This window comes from Odocoileus virginianus, chromosome 15, assembly GCF_023699985.2.
Source record: "Odocoileus virginianus isolate 20LAN1187 ecotype Illinois chromosome 15, Ovbor_1.2, whole genome shotgun sequence".
Lineage (NCBI taxonomy): Eukaryota > Metazoa > Chordata > Mammalia > Artiodactyla > Cervidae > Odocoileus > Odocoileus virginianus.
In genome coordinates, this window is record NC_069688.1 from 44478718 (window position 1) to 44504090 (window position 25373).

Genomic DNA, 25373 nt, shown 5'->3' on the forward strand with positions numbered 1-25373 from the left:
CCCTACTCTCTAAATTTCCCCTGGTGGAATGTTTCAACATTTGCTATCTCTCGGGGTAGAGTATGTTATACTACAGTAACAAATAATGCTGAAGTCTCAGTGGCTGCTGGTAAGAAAGTTTTATTTATCATCACAACACATGTCCACCACGGGTCACCTGGGTTCTCTGCTCCCTGTCATCACTCTTCTCACTCTACATCCATTATCTGGAACAGAGGTTGGCAAAATAGTGGGCAAATCTGACCTACCATCTGTGGGCTTTTTTTTTTTTTTTTTATGACCAATGATCTAAAAATGCTTAAAAATTTTTTTAAATGGCTAAGGTTAAAAAAAAAAAGAATATGCACAGAAACTGTGTTGCCTACAAACTCTGAAATATTTACTAATTGTTCATTTATAGACAAAGGGAAAGAGAGAATACGGCAAATCTTGGAGAGACTTTTAAGGCTTTTACCTAAAAGTAAACATTTCATTGGATTCCCAGGTGTCCCAGTGGTAAAAAAAAAAAAAAAAAAAAAAAAATCTGCCTGCCAATGCGGGAGATCCAAGAGACTTGGGCTCCATCGCTGGGTTGGAAAGATCCCTTATGGTAGGAAATGTCAACCCACTTCAATATTCTTGGTTGGAATATTCCATGGACAGAGAAGCCTGGCAGGCTATAACCCAAGGGGTTGCAAAGAGTTGGACAAGAATGAGCACACACATACACACACACGAACATTTCATTGACTAAAGTAAGCCACGTGGAGGCTTTCCTGGTGGTTCAGTTAAGAATCTGCCTTCCTGGGGATGCATGTTCAATCCCTGGTGGGAGAACTAAGATCCCACATGCCGTGAGGCAACTAAGCGCAAGTGCCAAATAAAGAAATATTTAAAAAAATAAAAAATAAAGCAAGGCAGACTCGTTTCCCTGGGAGCGCATTCGCCGTGGGACCGCAGCCCTCCTCGGTCCCGGCGGCAGCGCATGGCGGCTCCAGGACATCCTGCTTGGGAGACAGCAGCAGCCCCAGGCCCAGGGCGCCCTACGTGCCGTGACGCTGCCTCGAGGACCAAGAAGCCAAAGAAGAAAACCCGGGATGGAGCGTCTGTTGCCAATGGAGGCGGGAAGACCCCAGAAAAGCAGGCCCCCGAGGAAGCCCCCCTAAGCGCAGAGGCCCAGGCTGAGCAGCTGGCTCGGGAACTGGCCTGGTGCGTGGAAAAGCTGGAGCTGGGACTGAAGATGCAGAGACCCACCCCTAAGCAGAAAGAACAAGCTCTTGGGGCAATCCGAACCCTGCGCAGCCAGAGAACACCCCTACCCCGGAAGAGGCAGCTGATGCGCTCTTTGTTTGGGGACTACAGGGCTCAGATAGAAGCCGAGTGGCGCGAGGCCCTGCAGGCTCTCAGGACTGCTGCCCACTCAGCCCAGGTGCAGCCTGTAGGTGAGGCGGCCAGAAAGAAGAGCCGAAGGGTCTGCAGACTTCGTCCAGAAGGAAGGTCTACGGGCACCTTGGATACTCGTGATGAAGAGTTTAAGTTTAATTTCTTTTAGCCTCTTCCCTATTCTAGAGTGGCCGCCTCTGCAGTGGAGCAGGGTTTCTCTGGAGTGCAGCACTTTTCCAGGAATGCTGGGGGCAGATGGGAGACCTGCATGTTTGGTGCTGACAAGCCCAGGACCCCATTTGCAGGTTTTCAGCTGAGATGTCCCTCCTGCCAGAAGAGGGAGGTTCCTTTAGATGGTTCTACAGTAGATTGAAGTGAGTGTTCACAGTGTGTTGTAAAACAGCTGTCCTCAACCTTTTTGACACCAGGGACAGATTTCATGAAAAACAGTTTTTCCACAGAGAGGGTGGGAGGTGAAACTCAGGTCATAATGCAAGCAATGGGGAGTGGATATAAATACAGATGAATCTTCCCTTGTTCACTGTCTTTTTCATCTCCTGCTGTGTGGCCTGGTTCCTAACAGGCCGTAGACCAGTACTGGCCCAGGGGTTGGGGACCCCTGTTATAGAAGACTCTCAACAGTCTCAGGAGCAGGCTAAGTAGGTGTTGTTAATAAGGGTTAGTGGGGAAGCTGTACAGTTGTACACTGGTGCTCACTTATGGAAGAATGTCCTCAAGGGGTATGGCGCTCCATACCATTTAGTCCCATTGCTGTAATAAAACTATTTCTTATAAACGTGAAAAAAAAAAAAAAAAAAAGCAAAGCCATGTGCCCCAAACTGACATAAGAGACTAAGAAAACATAATACTTCCCACAAAAGAATGAGATATTAGTAAATAAAAGCACAGTCTATCCCATCATCCAATATTATTTACATTTCTTTATTTTGACAAATTTTTTAAATCTCTAATCTTTTGAGGTTTGGTTGAGCTGTTGCATAGGCCCCACAGAGTTTCCTTAAACTGTCTACAGTAATTTTTAGAAGTAATTCTAACAATGCTGACTGACATTGTTATGCCCGGTGTCCAAATCCCCGAGCAGGAAGAGAGAAGGCTTCCAAGACAATGCAACACTCAAAATAAGGGAAGATTATTGCTGACTTGAGTCAGGGCTCCTGCCGCAACCAACGCAGTGGTGCAGGGTCAGAGAGCCCTGAGCCCACGCTGTTATCCAAATTTATAGGGTGTGCATAAGCAGTTGGTAGCTGGCTTAAGCGGATTGGTTACCTGTTTGCAAAGTAATCTTATTGGCCCAAACCTTTGCGGGCTTTTTCAGCTTTCCCCTGATAGGTTCCCTTTTGTTTGCTAGGTGCATGTTGATTGGCTGGCTCCAGGTGGCCTGATAATCATGTTACCCCGGAAAACCAGGCCTACTCCTAATCTAGGCTGCCTGTCACGGCACAGCCTCACAGACATTTGCTGGGTGTGGTGTCTATCTTGTCTTTTAGATTGTGAGCCCCTCTTGGTAGCTCCAGCACTTAGTCCATTGCCTACTACGTAACAGATCCTCAACACATGTTTATCAAATAAGTAAATAATTATCATACTCACTGAATAGGGAAGATTGATATGAAGAACTTGACAAGAAGGACTGACGGTGTTATGCTTTCCAAGATTTATTGGAAATACAGTTGCAGACTTCTGATTAAATGATAAATTGGGTGATGGACCACCGTATTATAGACTAAAATGGGAAGGGTGCTGTATTCAGTGGTTCAAAAGAGACTTTGGAGTCTGAGAAACCTAGGTTTGAATCCTGCTCTAGTCTATCATTTACCTGTTTTGTGACAATAGCTAATATTTATTGTTCAAGATTGGAGAAGGAAATGGCAACCCACTCCAGTACTTTAGCCTGGAAAATCCTATGGACGGGGGAGCCTGTAGTTCATAGGACTGCAAAGACTCAGACACAACTGAGTGACTTTACTTTCACTTTCATTTTTAAAGATAAACCATCTTATACAAACCATGAAACAATCCCTTAAGATGTAGAAACTGAGCCCACAACAGGAAAAAAAAAATAAATTTTGTCCCAAATCCCATTGTCTCACTTCTCAGTTGGATTCCAGAGCTCAACCAAACTTGACATAAGTCATTTAATCTTTTAAGAACTCAGCCTACATCTCTAAAAATGAGGAAAATGAAATACCTATTCCTTATGGCCATCATGATGACTTAATGAGAAAATGTGAACTGCTAACATTTATGAAAAGGTGAATATTAGCTGTTCTGAAGGTAAGAGTTAGAGATTTTGGCTCAGAGGGTAGAGCATCTGCCTGCAATGCAGGAAACCCAGATTCAATTCCTGGGTTAAAAAGATCCCCTGGAGAAGGAAATAGCAACCCACTCCAGTACCCTTGCCTGGAAAATCCCATGGATGGAGAAGCCTGGTAGGCTACAGTCCATGGAGTTGCAAAGAGTCAGGCACAACTGAGTGACTTTACTTTCTACTTTCTACTGCATCTAGCACATCATGGCCTGCATTTAAGCTGTGTAATACATCCTGGCTCCTCCAACCTCTTTAGAATTCCCTATGCTGCTCTTGGTGGCTCAGTGGGAAAGAACCCACCTGCAAATGTAGGAGAGGCAGGTTTGATCCCTGGGTTGGGAAGATCCTCTGGAGAAGGAAATGGCAACACACTTCATTCAGTATTCTTGCCTGAATACTATCCATGGAAATCCCACGGACAGAGAAGCCTGGCAGACTATAGTCCATGGGGTCACAAAAGAGTCAGACATGACTTAGAAAATAAAGAACAATATTGTTCTTAGCTGGAACTTGGATGTTGCTCTCAACACCGTTTCCCACTGTCTAGATTGGAAATAGCCATTGGCTATATAGCACCATTGGAGAAGGAAATGGCAACCCACTCCAGTTCTCTTGCCTATAAAATCCCATGGATGGAGGAGCCTGGTGGGCTACAATCCATGGAGTCGCAAAGAGTCTGACATGACTGAGCAACTTCACTTATATAGCACCATAGTTAAAAAGTTTATTTCAGTGGAGAACATTACAATGAAATGTTAAAGAACGCATGGAGAATTGCTGAATACTAAATATCTCTGGCCACAGTGCCTAATTACATGTGTTCTAGGAGTCAAACTTAAAGCACTCTGCTAAAAGAGAGAAAGTGAAAGTGAAGTCACTCAGTCGTGTCTGACTCTGCAACCCCGTGGACATAGGCCACCAGGCTTCTCCGTCCATGGGGTTCTCCAGAGAAGAATACTGGAGTGGGTTGCCATTTCCTTCTCCAGGGGGTCTTCCCAACCTAGGGATCAAACCCAGGTCTCCCACATTGCACGCAGATTCTTTACCATCTGAGCCATCAGAGAAGCCATAGTAGTAATAATTAAAATTTAATAGGGGGAGGAGTTTGGGGAAGGAATGGAGTGGGAGGTTGGGGTTAGCAGATATAAGTTTTTATATATGGGATGGATAAGCAACAAGGTCCTATTGTATAGCACAGAAAACTATATTCAATATTCTATGACAAATCATGATAGAAAAGAATATTTTTAAAAGAATATATATAATATTTGTATATATATGTATAATAGAATCACTTTGCTGCATAGCAGGAATTAACACAACATTGTACATCAGCTATATTTCAATAAAATTTTTTCAAAGATTAATAAATTTTTAATCATATACTTGACAATGTGCTTTATACAGAGTATAAAACTGATTTACAAAGATATTGCAAGTGTCCTCAATATTACAGAATTATAGATAAGTGGGGCATAGAGATGTGTGTCTGGAATTGAAACAGAGAAGAAATTTTAGAGTTGGGAGTAGAAAATGTTAACAGGTTCAGAAACAATGTATGAAGATGGGGAATAAGTATTACTGATAACCTTACCAATATCTAGGAAAGAATCAAGACTTATACCAAAATCTAGAAAAGGTCTAAGTCCCATATATTTTATTATCAGAAAGAAATTTTCAAAGCCAAATTTTCCCTATCTTTGTCAATAGGGAATCTTCATTTTGCTTGCTTTAGACCTGATGACTTATAATATCACAAAGAATGGGGACTTGGAAGTTCTATTTCTCTACATCACTGTAATTCCCATCAAACATATTCAAGCCTTTTTCTGTACATTACCTGCCAGACTCAAAGTCTAAATCCACTTTGATTCCCTGGGCTACAGAAGTTATTATTGTTAATCATCTTAATGAGCATATGGAAAATCTTTTAAGATCAATTTTTACTCAGCAAGATATAATTTGATCCTTTTCCTTTCTATTTTTTACTTATCAGAGCTATGTGTCTTATATAGGAACAAATCATTTATTACATATCTATTGAAAAGTCTCGGTTTTTCTGTTCCTGTCCAAAAGAAGAGTACCATGGAATGCACCATAAAATGTAGCTTTTGTTTTATTGAAGTTTTTATTATTAGCGTTGATTTGCAACAATCAAATAGTTTAGGATAGAATTTTAGAAAGGGGTAAAATATTCGCCTATTGCTAAATGCCCTTATTTGGAAAAGTCACCACGCACATGTAATTATCTAAGATATACTTAAATAATAAGTGAATCAACCCTGTGTAAACAGAATATTGGAGTCCTCACTCTACATGTACTTATATTCACATTATACACTCGACCATAAATAAGTTTATATTCAAACAACTAAACTATAAAATCAACACTTAATACTTAGAAACAAAAAATAAGTGATGTGATATTAAAATAAAAATATTTTTTAAGGCTACAAGCTGATTCGCTACAACATTTCTAAGGATAGCTATGCCCAAAGGAAACCGTAAATAAAACAAAAAGACAGCCTAAGGAAAGGGATAAAATATTTGGAAACAATATGACTGACAAGAACTTAATCTCCAAAATATACAAACAACTTATACAACTCAAAATGAAAAAAACAAACCAATCAAAACATGGGCAGAAGACCTAAGTAGATATATCTCCAAAGAAGACATACAGATGGACAACAGGCTGAACATCTTTTCATGTGGCCATCTCTTCATCTTTCAAGACAAAAGATGGACATATTTTTATGTGAAAAGATGCTCAACATCACTAATTATTAGAGAAATGCAAATCAAAACTACAAGGTATCACCTCACACTGGTCAAAATGGGCATCATCAAAGAATCTACAAATAATAAATACTGGAGGGGATGTGGAGAAAATGGAACCCTCCTATAATGTTGGTGGGACTGTAAATTGGTGCGGCCACTATGGAGAACAGTATGGAAGTTCCTTATAAGAATAAAATAAATTTACCATATGACCCAGAAATCCCACTACTGGGTATATATCTGGAGAAAACTGTAATTTGACAATGCACATGCACCCTAATATTCACAGAAGTGCTATTTACAACAAATAAGACATGAAAGTAACCTAAATGTCCATCCACAGATGGAGGGTTAAAGAAGATGTAGTACAAATATACAATGGAATACTACTCAGTCATAAAATAATGAAGTAAGGCCATGTGCAACAACATGGAGGGACCTAGGGATTATCATACTAAGTGAAGTAAGTCAGAGAGAGAAAGACAAATATTGTATGATATCACGTATATGTGGAATTAAATAAATGGTCCAAGAGAACTTATTTATAAAACAGAAACAGACATAGAAAACAAATTTATGGTTACCAAAGGGAGAAGAGGGGGAGGGATGAATTAGGAGTTTGGAATTAGCAGATAAAAACTGTGCATGCATGCTAAGTCATTTCAGTCATGGTCAGTTCTTTGCAACCCTATGGACTGTAGCCCACCAGGCTCCTCTGTTCATGGGGATTCTCCAAGCAAGAATATTGGAATGGGTTACTATGGCCTCCTCCAGGGCATCTTCCTGACCCAGTGATTGAATTCAGATCTCTTATGTCTCCTGCATTGGCAGGCAGGTTCTTTACTAGCACCACCTGGGAAGTTCAAACTACTATATATAAAACAGACAAACAACAAGTTCCTACTATATAGCACAGGGAACTATATTCAATATTTTGTAACAAACTATAATGGAAAAGAATATGAGAAAGAATGTGTATATATGTACGACTGAATCACTTGGTTGTACACCATAAATATAACATTGTAAACTAACTACACTTCAATTTGAAAAAAATTTTAATAAAAAAAAAAGGTGTCTGCTGATATCAGTTATATCTCTTAGAAGCCTGACATGACTTTTTATAATTAATTTTAAAATTAGGTAATCCCATAGAAGAATTTTGCATTAGATTGTTTCTTAGTACCTGTGTGTACCAAGTGTTAGCTTCATCAATGCCTCAACCCTTACCAGTTTGAAGGAAGCTGAAATTTCCCTGTTGATTTGAGGATACTCCACTCACAAGAGATGTTTTCAGCCAGTAATGAGCCAAATCCGTTATTCCTATCAAAGGCTATGTTGCATCTCTCCTGAGGCTGACAACTGGGAGCATCTTCAAAATGGACTTCAATTCTGTGTTGCCTGATCACCTCCAAGCTCAGCCTTTTGTCTTCTCAAGGAGACTAAATTGTGCTTAAAGAGGTGACTCAGACAATATTTTTGCTTTCCTACCTTCTTAAAATGATGAAAAGAAGAAAACATTTTTGTGTCTTTTTGCCAGGTTAAAAAACACTGAGATGCTTGCTTTCTGTCAACTGAATTTGAGTTGGTGTAATGAATGTGCTTCTAAATCAGTGCTGTGTCTCACTTTGAGAAGAACCAAGTTTTATTGTTGCAAGGCATTCTTGTTTCATGATACTGACTTGTGTGTCAGCAGAAATAGTCATAATTGAATAACAAGCAGTTATTTATGAAGTTACTTGTCTCTCACTCTTCCTCTGAAGTCACTTTCAATTGTAGGGGACAATTAAAAAAAAAAAAAACATTTTATCCTTTCTCAATTTCTAGTGTGATAGATACAACACACATTTTAAAGGTCAAATGTTTATACAATGTAAATGAGTTTGAGGGGTGGTCAACCTCTCCGGATGTTATAGGGTGTGTACTGTGAAAAAAATAACAAGTTATTTAACATTTATAATTATATATGCTGTGCTTAGTCACTCAGTCATGTCTGACTCTTTGCAACCACACGGACTGTAGCTTGCAAGGCTCCTCTGTCCATGGGGATTCTCTAGGCAAGAATATTGGAGTAGGTTGCCATGCCCTCCTCCAGGGGATCTTCCCAACCCAGGGATCAAACCCAGGTCTCCCATATTGCAGGTGGATTCTTGACCATCTGAGCCACCAGGGAAACTCAAGAATACTGGAGTGGGTAGCCTATCCCTTCTCCAGGGCATCTACCCAACCAAGGAATTGAATTGGGGTCTCCTGTGTTGCTGGCAAATTCTTTACCAGTTGAGCTAGCAGGGAAGCCCAAAAATTAAGTATACACATATTATAAATACACATATTGCAAAAGAATTCCCGAAAAACGTCTACTTCTGCTTCATTGACTATGCTAAAGCCTTTGACTGAGTGGATCACAACAAACTGGAAAATTCTTAGAGAGATGGGAATACTAGACTACCTTACCTGCCTCCTGAGAAATTTCTCTGCAGGTCAAGAAGCAAGCGTGAGAACTGGACATGAAACAACGGACTGGCTCAAAACTGGGAAGGGAGTACCTCAGGGCTGTATATGTCACCCTGTTTATTTAACTTATATGCAGAGCACACCATGCAAAATGCTGGCCTGGATGAAGCACAAGCTGGAATCAGGATTGCTGGGAGAAATATCAATAACCTCAGATATGCAAATGACACCACCCTTATGGCAGAAAATGAAGAGAAACTAAAGAGCCTCTTGATGAAAGTGAAAGAGGAGAGTGAAAAAGCTGGCTTAAATCCCAACATTCAAGAAACAAAGATCATGGCATCCAGTCCCATCACTTCATGGCAAATAGATTGGTAAACAGTGAGAGTCTTTATATTTTGGGGCTCCAAGATCACTGAAGATGGTGACTGCAGCCATGAAATTAAAAGACATGTGCTCCTGGGAAGAAAACCTATGACAAACCTAGACAGCATCTTAAAAAGCAGAGACATTACTTTGCCAACAAAGGTCCATCTAGTCAAAGCTATGGTTTTTCCAGTAGTCATATGTGGATGTGAGAGTTGGACTATAAAGAAAGCTGAGCACCAAAGAATTGACACTTTTGAACCCTTGGACTGCAGAGAGATCAAACCAGTCAATCCTACAGGAAATAAATCCTGAATATTCATTGGAAGGACTGATGATGAAGCTGAAGTTCCAATACTTTGGCCACCTGATGCAAAGAGCTGACTCAGAGAAGATCCTGCTGCTGGGAAACATTGAAGGCAAGAGGAGAAGGGGACTACAGAGGATGAGATGGTTGGATAGCCTCACTGACTCAATGGACATGGGTTTGAGCAAGCTCCAGGAGTTGGTGGTGGCCAGGGAAGCCTGGCGTGCTACAGCCCATGGGGTTGCAGAGTCTGACACAACTGATCAACTGAACTGAACTGATATTGTAAGTATATGTGCCTTCATATGTTGAAATATATACTAGATAGATATGCATATGAGGACCTCATTCTTTCTTAATGTTAACAGGTCCAGCCAGTGAACAAGGGAATTAACACATTTGTTTCTCTCTTCTACCACTTCTCTGTAGGAGTACCTGCAAGGCTGTATCTAAAAGCCTAAATGGAGTTTTAGTATTTATTGGGTCTAACTGAATCTGCTAGTTTAGCTTCTAAGGTCCATGCACAGTTTGGATTGTGGATGTTTGTAATGGAGTAATGGGTATTACACTTCATAATACTATTGTGTATCCGCAGTATCAGAACCATTCCAGTGCTGGGGTGGGGAATAAAATTCAGTGACCCTGGCTTTGAAGATAAATGGAGCTGTCACCTTTTATCTTATATTAGTCAAACCAAACACCTTCTTTATAATATGGGATCTGCTGATGGAACTGAATGGGTTTTCTGCTCTTGTTAGAAGTTTAAAAAGGAGCATAGTTATGTGTGTTCATAGGTGATGACTATTTTTTACTTGGAAACACCAAGTCTAAAGTTTTCTAGGTAGTTTGAATGTCTTCTGCTTCCTGTAGGGGAAAATGATTTGGAAACATCAACCAATCCTAATGGGGTTTTTTTGGGGGGAATGCTTCACTAGATAATTAAGTCATTTCATTTACCTCTCATTACAGAGACTTCTAAATCATTTATTAGCCCATCTATTCATTAATTCTCCTACAAAATATTACTTTGGGATGAACAAAAGATTTGTGTTAAAGAAACATTTTCTGTTGTAAAAAAAATTAACTTGTATCTTTTAAAAAACTCAGATATATACATAGAAATGTTTTTTTACTTTTAGAAGTTAGACTAAATCTGACAAGTACGGTTGTTAAGTGTGTAAAGTAAAGGATATGGGCCATGGGGATGTAATGACAACTACATTCCTGAGTGCATGCTAAGTTGTTTCAGTTATGTCCGACTGTTCTCGACGCTATGGACTGTAACCTGCCAAGCTCCTCTGTCCATGAGGATCCTCCAGGAAAGAATAATGGAGTGGGTTGCCATTTCCTCCTCCAGGGGATCTTCCCAGGGATCAAACCCACATCTCTTATGTCTTCTGCATTGGTAGGTAGGTTATTTACCACTACCACTACCTTTGAAGCCCCAGTGACAACTACAGGAAACATTTATAAATATGATTCCTCTTTTCTCTCACCCTGATTCAAATGAGAGTGTTAAATATATTTTCAGTTCTTAACATAGTCAAAACCATAGAAAACTAGGTTTTCATACTAAATACATCCAGGTATCTTACAACCTAAGTTCATAGCCTAGCTGTCTGTGGGTGGATTGCAAGATTTCTGAAACTTAAGATTGTCTGAGAAAGATTGTGTGATTGCCTATATATCCACTTTTATGAAAAATTTTTTTATCATTTCACCAAATGATTCTGTTATTTAAAAACAGTTATAATCACAGACACAATAGCAGATGAATCAAATCACAATGCCAATTCCCCACAGGAAGAAGAGACTGTCTTTCTAGTAAATGACTCTTAGAGAAAAGAGCTAGGGAACGGGACCTATAGTGTATATTCATGGAATGTATTCACTTGATGATAAACTTTGGTTTAGTGGATTTGTTGAATTATAAATTGCTAAATATTCACTTCTCTGGATCTTGGTGCCCCAGGTCTTGCCAAGTATGGAGATCCTCAAGTTCAGAGCCTCTCCTACAAAGGAGTCCCCAAAGAGATCAGCAACAGGAATCTCATTTTCCCGATGTGCTGACCACTCAACTTTGGGTAACTCTAATGAAGCATCCCTCATGTGACAACCACCGCCTTATTTGTTTCCTACGAAATCGTGATAAGAACAGAAGTTATCCTTCACATGGAATCACCCCCAATTTGCCAAAGTTCAGATTTTCTTAGCTGTGACATTTGTTAGTGAAATGGGAGTTTAGACTGCATTTCTGGCAGCCATCTGTGATTAGCTAATTGAATTGTTCCAAGGCGCTTGTTGCCACCTTCAGCGGGATTTTCAGCTTGAATGACTGTGCCCCCCTTCAAGCTAGTCTTGACCTATAGTAGCTTCTATTAGTTTTGGAGGAAAGAAACACGTGAGTAATTTGTCCACCGAATTTGACAGTCACCTCCCTAACCTAAATCTTTTCTCTAAAATGGTATCTTAATAGTCACATTTGGTTAGTAATAGAAATATTGTTTATTGTTAGAGGCCTGAAGTAAGGTTATCAACATTTTCTTCAAATCCTTCTCTTCTTCCATCTTCTTTTTCTACAGAGGGTAGTGTTTCTCTCAGTAACTTTGGCTAATGGCAGAACAAACCAAAGTACCACACAGCTATTAGTTGCCTTCTGCTTAATGAACTAAAAGCTTTTTTCTTCCTGAATTAACAGATCATTTCATTTAGTCTGAACAGAACTGTAAACCCTGCCTCCAGCTCACCAGAACCTTCTGAGCCCCCTCTGTCCAAGTCCCCTTACATCAGTTTTCTGAATGTCAACGCTTCCCCTCTTTCACGGGTACCTTTGTCAACGCAGGGAAGTGGAGTTCACATCGTCCATTGAAACTGTGCATTGCCTCTTTTTCTCTTTCGCGCTTGTCACCTTTCAGCCAGTTAAAACACTGTTTTTCAAACTATAGGATGCAATCCATAAACGGGTCATGAAATCAATTTAGAAGGTCATGACTAGCATTTTATAAATGAAAGGGAATTGCCTAGAGTAGAGTAGAAAATAGAGGGCATGTAATAGTACGGCACAGTACAACAGTAAGCATAACAACTATGCTGTGAAAAGTTTTCAGTTGGCAGAAAGAAAAAGACTATGCACAGGGTCCCCAGGCAAAATAGCTTTCTTACCATTGGTCATGGTCAAAAGCATTTGAAAAACACTGAGTTTAAATTCTGGGACTAGGATACCATGTCCCCTACATTCCATAGAGAGGGATTTAAACTTCTTAAATCTATCAGTGATTTGTGAGCTTTTTTGCATAGGTGGCTTAGTTGCTAAGTTCTGTCTGACTCTTGTGACCCCATGGACTGAAGCCCACCAGGCTTCTCTACCCGTGGAATTCTCCAGGCAAGAATACTGGAGTGGGTTGCCATTCCCTTCTTCAGGGGATCTTGCCAACCCAGTGATCGAACCTGGGTCTCTGGCATTACAGGCAGATTCTTAACCAACTGAGCCACCAGGGAAGCTGATCTCTTTTCAAATCTGGTGAAACAATGCCCCCTTTCCAGAAAAACAGGAGCACAAGCTCAAAAAAAATTTATTGTTGCTAAGTGGGTGGGGAGAAATAAAATAGGAGTTTGGAATTAACAGACACACACTATTATATATAACATGGGTAAACAACAAGGCTTCCCTCGTGGCTCAGATGGAAAAGAATCCACCTGTAATGCAGAAGACCTGGGTTCGGTCCCTGCGTTGGGAAGAGCCCCTGGAGGAGGACATGGCAACCCACCCTGGTATTCTTGCCTGGAGAATCCCAGGGACAGAGGAGCCTGGGGTCACGAAGAGTCAGACACAATTGAGTGACTAAGCATAGCACAAACAAGGACCTAGCATAAAGCACCGGGGACTATGTTTAATACCACGTGATAACCTATCAAGGAAAAGAATCTGAAATAGAATAGATATATATGTACATACAAAAATCACTTTGTTGTATACCTGAAACTAACAACATTGTGAGTCAGCTATACTTCAATTAAAAAAAATAACAAATTAATGTTACTCATAGAAGCTCAAGGGTTGCTGCCCTTATAATTACATGGAACGTTCCCAATTCTTGAACCTTTGGTTTTACCCCAAACCTCTCATTTGGGTCCATACGTTCCTTCACATGTCATTTTCTATGGCTGTCTCCACATCTTCTCTCCCTCTCATATTCTGAACCACCTGCTTGCTTCTCCAAGCATAAGAAATTTTCAAACTCAAGTCATCTGACTGAACCCCGGTACAATATCCCTCCCTGATTATCTTTAAAAACCTGTCTTTCAGGTGTTGCTGACTTATCTAGAGAGAAGGGCATTTTCTGACCTTCTTCTTCATTTGCCTTTCTTTTCTTCATCTTAAATCTGGGCTTGTGTCTATGTACAATGAAGACCAACAGGGAAGGAAACTTTGCACGCACCAGACACATTCTATAAATACTGTTCCTATAAAGGGTAGTTATTTATTTTTCGAAACCAGCCATCCAATAATGTAGATATACATGATTACTGAACAGACACGCTGAAATTCCTAGGTGTTTGACAAAATGAAAGCAGGTTTCACCAGTTCCTGAAATCCTAGCAATGGTTTAAAAATTGCATTTTCATGCAAACATAAATGACAAATGGAATTATGATAACTGATTACCCCCCTCCATGCACACAAATCATCTGTAATCCTGCCCTGGAGTGCCGTGGAGCTGGCTCATTGCATCTGCTCACAGCATTTGTCAGTCTATTCAATCACAGCTACTTCCTGTGGCAAAGTGTACAGGGACATTTAGAAAACCTGTATGTCTCTATTTCCCTAAATCTAGTATTAGGGTGCAGAATCGTCAGGGCAGAGCACTGCTGCTTCACAATAGGAATAATCCTGAGTGTGTATCTTTATTTTATTCATCTTCAATTGCTGTTTGACAGAATTTCATGCTGCCGGATGATGTTACATTGACAGCTGAGAGATAATTTCCGTTTTTAATCCAGAGAACAAGAGCCACTTGGGAAGTGACTATAAATGTCCTTTGGGTGTCCCAGAGATATGCCTCATCCCCCTGCTGGAAGGAACACACCTCTGGGAAGGAAACAACTTTGATCAGTAAGTCTCTTTGGAAAACATGAAGAGAAGGAGATGTCAGTGATTCCCTCATGAGTCATGGGGTCTGAGATAAAGTGAGCCCTTCCATTTCCAAATCAGCTTTTCAAGTGGTGGCAACGCTTCCATTACTCCCAGGCAATAGTTTTCAGTGAAGAACTGAAATGTTTCTGAAAAGTAATGTTTCCAAACATGCCTTTCATTTCTTTTAAGATCATCATGTAAACTGTGGGTGAGAGAAAGACCTTTCTTGTGATGAAGGTGTCATCAGCTTTCTTAATTCTAGCACTAGTCTCACCTGGCTATACCTAATGGGCGTCCTGTTAAAGATGCTGGGTAAGCAGGTTTGATGCTTCGCTTTTTAGAAATGGTGTTCTCAGGTTCACCCTCCAGACCTTTCTCATTTACTTAAGGACAAAAGCTTTATCCTATAACCAAAATATGTTCCTGGGTCAGCCCTCCTGAGGACCCGGAAGATGTCTCACTGATTGTACAGAGAATATTTCTTTCTTTTTTGGACCACAGGGGGACAGTTTCTTTTTCCTAGGAAGTAAATTGCTGGCTTTTCATTCTTGTTCTCCCATTAATTAGTGGCCCATCACGTAAGCTATTACAGTGCATAACATATAAACTATACATAAAAATCGGGCTTCCCAGGTGGCACAGTGGCAAAGAATCCACCTGCAATGCAGGAGACACAGGTTCAATCCCTGGTCCAGGAAGATCCCCTGGAGAAGGAAATGATAACCCACTGCAGTACTCTTGCTGGAAATCCCCATGAACAGAGGAGCCTGGTGGGCTACAATCCACGGGGTCGCAAAGAGTTGGACACGACTTAGCAACTCAGCAACAACAATACCTATACATATTCTAAGTCACGTATTACTAAATACATGTACACACAAGACTAAGCCAGCAGTCCTTAAGAGTCTTCTCCAACACTACAGTTCAAAAGCATCAATTCTTCGGCACTCAGCTTTCTTTATAGTCCAACTCTCACATCCATACATGACTACTGGAAAAACCATAGCCTTGACTAGACGGACCTTTGCTGGTAAAGTAATGTCTCTGCTTTTTAATATGCTGTCTAGGCTTTTCTTCCAAGGAGCAAGCGTCTTTTAATTTCATGGCTGCAGTCACCATCTGCAGTGATTTTGGAGTCCAAAAAAATAAAGTCTGCCTCTGTTTTCACTGTTTCCCCATCTATTTGCCATGAAGTGATGGGACCAGATGCCATGATCTTAGTTTTCTGAATGTTGAGCTTTAAGCCAACTTTTTCACTCTCCTTTTTCACTTCATCAAGAGGCTCTTTAGTTCTTCTTTGCTTTCTGCCTATAGTCAACTCTCATCTCCACTAGCAGGGTTTTACTTACATGTCCAAGTGTCTTATAGCACTTTCTCCTGTGTGATGGATTAGAGCTCCTGATGGGTAATTCTGATGTTCTTTTGTCAACTTGCTTAACTCGCCTGATCCCATGAACAGTGCTTGGGTATCAAACCAATTGTGTGATAACCTGGAATCTTTGCACAATGACGTTAAATTTCACAGCCTCATTTGGGAGTGGTTCCCTTTCTTGAACAGTGTTTCTTACTTTAATTCCCTTTAATGAGCCAAACTCCCCCCAGTTCCAGGCCTATTAATATATATTTTCTCTCTGGAAATACTCTTACCCAGCTTCTTTGTTATCAAGAGCTATTCACACTTTCTTTTAGGAGAAAGACCTCTTACATCATAGTTGCAAATTATTAACAATTTATTTTATATCTTAATTTTTGGAATCTATGTCCCTAGTTCATGTCCTGAAATAAAATTATGTACTTAACTATTTACAATAGCTAGGACATGGAAGCAACCTAGATGTCCATGGACAGATGAATGGAAAAATAAGTTGTGGTGCATGTATATAATGGAATACTACTTAGCCATAAATAGGAACACATTTGAGTCACTTCTAATGAGGTGGATGTAACTAGAGCCCATTATTTAGAGTGAAGTAAATCAGAAAAACAAATATCATATATTTACACATATATATGGAATCTAGAAAGATGGGACTGATAAACCTAATCACAAGGTAGAAATGGAGATGCAGACAGAGAGAACAGATTAATGGACAAGGAGAGGAAGGAGAGGGTTGGAAGGAGAGGCTCTGTAATAACCTCTAGGGGTAGGAAACGGTCGGAGGTTAATTAACTGTTAATCTATGGTTAATTCATGTTGATGTATGACAGAAATCAAACCAATATTGTAAAGCAATTAATCAATTAAAAATAAATAAATATAATTATATAAAAATTGTGTGCTTAAATATTTGTTGAGAAAATGTATCACCAAAAAAAAAAAAAAAAGAGGCCCCAAATAACAGGCCAGTGGCAAGAGGACAGATTGACGGGTTATGGCCAGAAGGCAGGGGCTCAGTTGGAGCAAGAGGGTTAGGGCCAGAAAGTAGTGCGGCAAGGATTCCGACCCTCCATCTCCCTGGCATAAATTCCCAGTTGGGCATCTTTCACCACCAGAGGTCTGTAAGTTCCCTCCTCGGAAAATTGTACGGAGAGGCGACATGAGTGTGAGCAGGTGCCAGTAGGAAGTGAGAAAAGAAGCAAAATTCAGCCCTATACCCAGGAAAGATCCCTTGGAGAAGGGAATGGCTACCGACTCCAATATTCTTGCCTGGAGAATCCCGTGGACAGAGGAGCCTGGCAGCTACAGCTCATGGGGTGGCCGAGAGAATCAGACAAGACTGAGCGACTAACACTTTCAGCCAATATCTACGTCGTGTCATTCTGAGCACTCCCAGCAGGACCTCCTCCAAATAAACCCCGAGATTTCTCCTCTCAGCCTTATTGTCTGTCCCTCTGCCTCCAAACAGGGCTGCAAGTGGCAGGGAATGGAATGGAGTTGTCGGAAGGTGGGCTGTGGAACCTGACCTCCAGGGTGTGAATCCTGGTTCTGCCACCCACTAGCTGTGTGTTTGGGCATGTTATTTAATCTGTTGTTCATAATAAAAGAAGGATAAAAACATTGTCTACCTCACAGGTTTCTGGGAGGGTTAAATGAGTCAGTTCAGTTAAAGCCCTTGGTGTTCAATGTGAGTTTTTTACTTTTCGAAGATCCTCAAGGTTAGTTTTTATACACAGAAAAGATTGTTATGAAGTTGTATTGGGTTTAAAGTTATAAATTTAAAATTTTAGTTTTCCTTAAACGATCAATTTAACTTAGGAGGCTCGTAATCATAAACCAAACAAATTTAATCAGCTCTTTTAAATCTTGGTCTCACAATTTAAATATTCAGAAACTTTTAAATTTCATTAACAAACACAGCATACTTAATAATGTTTATAAAGTTTTTCATTCCATGTTAACTTCTAAATATTTATGCAATTCTGTTAGGTCTAACAAAATAAACCTAAAAATTTAGTAAACACTAATTTTGACACTGTTTGTGTCAAAATTGTTTTGACAATGTTTACAAGTATAGTAACAATTCAACCTAAAATCAGAAATTCAAAGCAATGAGTTAAACATATATTTTAAACTACAAGCACATATTTGACATTAATTCTAAACCATTTATGTCATCCTAAACACTACTAGAGATCACTTTTCAAGTATTGCTGAGAACCAACTCTTCAGCTTATTAAAAATCTCTTAATAATTTGAACTATGGATCAGAATGCAACTCTGACAAGCTCAGACTGGTTGCATAGACACTGTGTCAAAGCCTTGAAAAGAGGTACTACACAACCTTTGCCCATTGGATTCAAGTTATGTATTACCTAATTTTCAAATTACTTGAGTCAGTAATCCCTACTCAGGTGGTTATATACTTGAGTGGACTACATCAATCTATTTACTGCTGATTCTCTTCTGAATTCTTATCACATTCTTTTCATCTATCTGTGCTAGACTTTTCATTTAAGCCACATCTAATTGGATTATGTGAGTCACAGGACTATTCTGGGGTCACAATTTTATAAAAGGCATAAGAAATACTCAAGGAATGAGAGCTGGTATTATTAGATTATCAATATTGCGATTTTATTTTTTCTTGAAACTAGACTTATCTATGCTTCTTTTGGTAACTGTGGTCTGTGCTATGCTATTCTTAGTCTCTCTGTTGTGTCTGACTCTGTGACCCCATGAACTGTAGCTCCTCTGTTCATGGGGATTCTCCAGGTAAGAATACTGGAGTGGGTAGCCTAACCCTTCTCCAGGGGATCTTCACGACCCAGGGATTGAACCAGGGTCTCCTGCATTGCAGTAGGCTTCTTTACCAGCTAAGCTACGAGGGAAGCCTGGTAACTTAGGTTCAGTTCAGTTGCTCAGTCATGCCCGACTCTTTGTCACCCCATAATCGCAGCATGCCAGGCCTCCCTGTCCATCACCAACTCCCAGAGGTTACTCAAACTCATGTCCATCGAGTCCGTGATGCCATCCAGCCATCTCATCCTCTGTCATCCCCTTCTCCTCCTGCCCCCAATCCCTCACAGCATCAGGGTCTTTTCCAATGAGTCAACTCTTTGCATGAGGTGGCCAAAGTATTGGAGTTTCAGCTTCAGTATCAGTCCTTCCAAAGAACATCCAGGTCTGATCTCTTTTAGGATGGACTGGTTGGATCTCCTTGCAGTCCAAGGGACTCTCAAGAGTCTTCTCCAACACCACAGTTCAAAAGCATCAATTTTTTGGCACTCAGCTTTCTTCACAGTCCAGCTCTCACATCCATACATGACCACTGGAAAAACCATAGCCTTGACTAGATGGCCTTTGTTGACAAAGTAATGTCTCTGCTTTTTAATATGCTATCTAGGTTGGTCATAACTTTCCTTCCAAGGAGTAAGCGTCTTTTAATTTCATGGCTGCAATCACCATCTGCAGTGATTTTGGAGCCCCAAAAAATAAAGTCTGACACTTTCCACTGTTTCCCCATCTATTTCCCATGAAGTGATGGGACCAGATGCCATGATCTTAGTTTTCTGAATGTTGAGCTTTAAGCCAACTTTTTCACTCTCCTCTTTCACTTTCATCAAGAGGCATATTAGTTCCTCTTCACTTTCTGCCATAAGGGTGGTGTCATCTACATATCTGAGGTTATTGATATTTCTCCCAGCAATTTTGATTCCAGCTTGTGCTTCTTCCATCCCAGCGTTTCTCATGATGAACTCTGCATATAAGCTGAGAAGACTCTACACATGGACATCACCAGATGGTCAACACTGAAATCAGACTGATTATATTCTTTGCAGCCAAACATGGAGAAGCTCTATACAGTCAGCAAAAACAAGACTGGGAGCAGACTGTGGCTCAGATCATGAACTCATTGCCAAATTCAGACTTAAATTGAAGAAAGTAGGGAAAACCACTGGACCATTCAGGTATGACCTAAATCAAATCCCTTATGACTATAAAGTGGAAGTAATGAATAGATTTAAGGGACTAGATCTGATAGAGTGCCTGACGAACTATGGATAGAGGTTCGTGACACTGTACAGGAGACAGGGAACAAGACTATCCCCATGGAAAAGAAATGCAAAAAAGCAAAATGGCTGTCTGAGGAGGCCTTACAAATAGCTGTGAAAAGAAGAGAAGCGAAAAGCAAAGGAGAAATGGAAAGATATTCCCACTTGAATGCAGAGTTCCAAAGAATAGCAAGAAGAGATAAAAAAGCCTTCCTCAGTGATCAATGCAAAGAAATAGAGGTAAGCAACAGGATGGGAAAGACTAGAGATCTCTTCAAGAAAATTAGAGATACCAAGGAACATTTCATTCAAAGATGGGCTCGATAAAGGACAGAAATGGTATGGACCTAACAGAAGCAGAAGATATTAAGAAGAAGTGGCAAGAATACACAGAAGAACTGTACAAAAAAGATCTTCATGACCCAGATAATCATGATGGTGTGATCACTCACCTAGAGCCAGACATCCTGGAATGTGAAGTCAAGTGGGCCTTAGAAAGCATCACTATGAACAAAGCTAGCAGAGGTGATGGAATTCCAGTTGAGCTATTTCAAATCCTGAAAGATGATGCTATTAAAGTGCTGCACTAAATATGCCAGCAAATTTGGAAAACTCAGCAGTGGCTACAGGACTGGAAAAGGTTAGTTTTCAATCCAATCCAAAAGAAAGGCAATGCCAAAGAATACTCAAACTACCGCACAGTGGCACTCATCTCATGTTAGTAAAGTAACGCTCAAAATTCTCCAAGCCAGGCTTCAGCAATACGTGAACCGTGAACTTCCAGATGTTCAAGCTGGTTTTAGAAAAGGCAGAGTAACCAGATATCAAATTGCCAACATCTGCTGGATCATTGAAAAAGCAAGGGAGTTCCAGAAAAACATCTTTTTCTGCTTTATTGACTATGCCAAAGCCTTTGACTATGTGGATCCCAATAAACTGTGGAAAATTCTGAAAGAGATGGGAATACCAGACCACCTGACCTGCCTCTTGAGAAACCTGTATGCAAGTCAGGAAGCAACAGTTAGAACTGGACATGGAACAACAGACTGGTTCCAAATAGGAAAAGGGGTATGTTAAGGCTGTATATTGTCACCCTGCTTATTTATTTAACTTAGGTTAGTGGTTCTCCAACTTTAGCATGGGATCAGAAGATCACAGCCACCTGGAGGGATTGTTAAAATATATATTGCTGGGCTCCACCTTCTTGTCTCTCATTCAGGATGTTTGGGGAAAGGACCTAGAGTGAGCATTTCTGATAAATTTCCAGGTGATGATGATACTGTTTGTCCAGGGGCCACACTAAGAATCATTGCCTTAGGTCATATCCAAGATAGTAACTCTTTCTATGTTTTTCCTCACTTTGTGCTCTGCATGCCAGCTTTGTTGAAAAACAATTCAGTCACTAAGGTGTACTATGTGTCAGGAATTATGCTAAATTCCAGAGATAAAAGAATTACCTAGGTACTGCTGCTGCTGCTAAGTCACTTCAGTCATGTCCAACTCTGTGCGATCCCAAAGACTGCAGCCCACCAGGCTCCCCCATTCCTGGGATTCTCCAGGCAAGAACACTGGAGTGGGTTGCCATTTCCTTCTCCAATGCATGAAAGTGAAAAGTGAAAGTGAAGTTCCTCAGTCATGTCTGACTCTCAGCGACCCCATGGGCTACAGCCTACCAGGCTCCTTTGTCCATGGGATTTTCCAGGCAAGAGTACTGGAGTGGGGTGCCATTGCCTTCTCATTCACACATTTTCATAGTATGCATAGCTAGAGATGACAACGTGCTCCTAGAATTCATGGAAGGAACACTTTAACCCAGATTTGAGGAGATCACAAGAGTACAACATAAAAAGAAATTTTAAATTAAGATCTAAAAGATGACTGAGATTTAGCAAATGGCAGATTGATAAGGACACAGGCAGAGAGGGGAGAAGGTAGGCATGGGGGTGGGTGGCAGGGATTGTTTTCCACAGAACGCTCACAGCTGAGACAAAGCAAATGGACTAGATGCGTTGAATCTTAACCCCAGAAGCATCTAGAAGCAGAATTATTTTAAAAAGATTTTTAACATGATCATCTGTTTTAAAATTTGTGATAACTGAAGAAAGCCTTCCTAGATAGTGCGGCACATGGTGATGGTGTGATCTGCAGGGTGTGGGTGGTTGACCTAAAACAAATAGACCACCAGATATTTCTCCATCAAAGATGGATTTATTTGAGATCTTCAGATAATGGAAATTCAGGGTCTGCAATCACAGAGAGACAGGTGCAAGTCCCTGCAGAGAGAGTGAAGGTGCAGGCTTTAATAGAGGGAAGAAAAGTTGGGAGGGCCACAGCAAACAGAATCCATGGCTTTTCATTGGCTGAATCCTTGCCAGGGAAGAAGAGTCTTTCCTCTTGTTGGACTCCAGCCATAGCAGGGACTGAGTGTCCTGCACTCTGGTTTTCCAACTCTGTTTAATTGAGGTTTCTGTTCATTAATTCTTTAATAAATTAAGAAATGGTCGTGTCAGTCCAACACGGACAGATAGTACAGATGACAATAGATAATGACAGTAAACTCACTACAGACAGGTCATTGTTTCCAGGGATTTGCATATTTTGGTGAGCATAATTCTGGGCACAGAACTATTCTGAATTTCCTAGCCTCCTTTCAGTTCACTATGTGAAGAATCCTAGCCAATAGGATGTGGTTAGAAGGGATACATATTACTTCCCCAAACTTAGAAACCCTGGGTTAATAATGAAAAAGTCTGCAACAGCCTGAATACCTAGATGATTGCTTGGTCCCTCCTGCCTATGAAAAGTGAAAAAAGTGAAAGTGTTAGTCACTCAGTCTTGTCGGACTCTGGGACTGAGAGAGTCAATTCCTAGGCAGGTTGATAAAACCCCGGGGCTCCCGCGGAGGAGAAAGAGGTCTGCAGCTCTCAAAGTGGAGGTAGGGGTCTGGAATTCTCAAGGAGGAGGAAAGGACAAACAGCTTTTATTTTCTCTACATTCCTTAGTCTTAATCACATAAAGTTTTTTTTTTTTTTTCTTTAAGCCTGGAACTGATGATTACACAACAAACAACTCAGTTTAAATTCTGTACTAAGGATTATAGAGGACATGTTTCTACTCCCTGAAAACCTTCTGACTAATCCTGTTATCTTAAAATGTATATTATGGGAGTGGGTCTAGTAAGATCTTTACAACCTTGAGACATTCTTTTGATTTATTGTAATAGCCAATTAAAAAGTATATAATTCCCTTGCTAAGACTAGAGAGGGGGGCATTCTCTGGCCTGCTTCTGATGTCTATGTTGGAAGTTTTCTCTGTCTCTTCTCACTTTAATAAAACTCTGCTATATCAAAGCTCTTGAGTGATTAAGCCTGGTCCCTGGTCCTGAAGTTAAATCTTCTTCTTCAGAGATCACAAATCCAACATCGTTTACCATAAGCTATCAGGACCCCATGGACTACATAGCCCACCAGTCTCCTCTGTCCATGGAATTCTCCTGGCAAGAATACTGGAGTGGGTTGCCATTTCCTTCCACAGGGATCTTCCTGACATTGTAGGCAGAGCTAGTAGGGAAGCCCCTTCTGCCTACTGGTGCTAGAAATAAATTGTCATTGTCTTAAAAATTCCATAATTTGTCTATCATAGTACCTAGCATTACTATAACTAATAGAATGACTATGCTTTTTATTTATTTATTTATTTTTTAAGTAATGATCCTCTTTAAAATTAAGGTCTAGAAAAATGTCTACTTTAGAATAGATCAGTCCCAAGATAATGCTAAATACAATAGTTAGAATGTCTAGGGTATTCACATTATAAAAATGATTGTGGAGAAGTGTTCTCAGATGTGTTGCTAATAACTGAATCATGTTTTAGTGTCTCTTTTGGCAGAACATAAATTTTATGTGTGCAGGCAGGGCTGTGTATCTTATTTAAAGTATCTGGCATAATGGTTATCACATATAAGTGATTACTGAAAGGTCACGCTGACTGCCCCCGCCAAAAGGTCCCAGATAAGTACCAGGGACAGACATCCACCAATCAGCAGCCCGTTGCCAGGCAGACTGATGGACGTGAAGGTGCCAAGACTCCGGCCAATCAAGAAAAACCGACACGGGACAAAAGGCCAATCAGCACCCTAGAGCCTGACTCCAAGCATATTCGAAAAGGTCCCGCTGCTTCCGTATCCTCCAGGGTATATAGGTGCCGCCCCCCTTCCCGCAGGTAGCAGACTCCCTTTGTCTCTTCACTCACCCGCCCCCGGGAGTTCTGCCCGAGAGCGATCGCCCAATAAAGGCCTTCATCAACGGTCCTTAGAGGTGGCTCTTTCTTCCCGCTGCGTTTTCTAACAATTACCAAGTATATATAAAATGAATCAAGTATTGGATCAACAAGGTGGAGATGTAAGCAGAAGCCCAACCAATAAAGGTGTTATTAATGATATAAGAGAATTTGGACTTGATCCTGAGAGCAATGGGGAGCCATTGAAAGATTTAAGAAAGGAAAGTGAGTAATCAGATTTTACCTTTGGACATTTTACCTTTTTGACATCATACTCAAAAAGTTATTCCACCTGAAAAAGGTGAAAATTGAAATAAGGAAGATCAGTTTGGAGGCTCTTATAATTTTGGTAAGAGATGATTGTCCTATAAATTAGTGGCCCTGTGAATGGAGACAAGAAAATCCATTTGAGACATATCTAGAAGGAAGACCTGACAGAACTAGATGATCCTCTAAAATTGAGAGGCTGAAACTGAACAGGACCATGTGGGGCTCCTGGGCATGGACTCATGTGTCCTCAGTTTCTTGTGCGTGGAGTATAGGCGTCAGCCTCCATGACCTTCCTGGAGTTCCAAAGGGCAGGTTCAAACAGTTGCTAATCAGGGAAGAGAGGGGATGCAGAGACAAGGGAGGACAGGGCAGGCTTGGGACAGGGTCCTAGTTCTGCCTCAAGGAATACACATAACAATGTCTTTGAGCTCTGCTTCCCAGGTGGCACTAGTGGTAAAGAACCCGCCTGCTAATGCAAGAGGCAGAAGAAACTCGGGTTCCATTCCTGAGGGTGTCAGGGTATCAGGAAGATACTGGGGAGGAGGCACAACAATCCAATCCAGGATTCTTGCCTGGAGAAAGCCATGATCAGAGGAGTCTGGTGGGCAACAGTCCAAAGAATCAAACGTGACTTTAGTGACTTAGCACGCCTGCACCCC

General features: G+C 40.7%; 1 pseudogene; it reads left to right on the forward strand.

Annotated features, from left to right (window-relative positions):
* The first annotated feature begins 929 nt into the window (after positions 1 to 929).
* LOC110128697 (UPF0488 protein C8orf33 homolog pseudogene) lies at positions 930 to 2186 on the forward strand (annotated as a pseudogene).
* The last annotated feature ends 23187 nt before the right edge of the window (positions 2187 to 25373 follow it).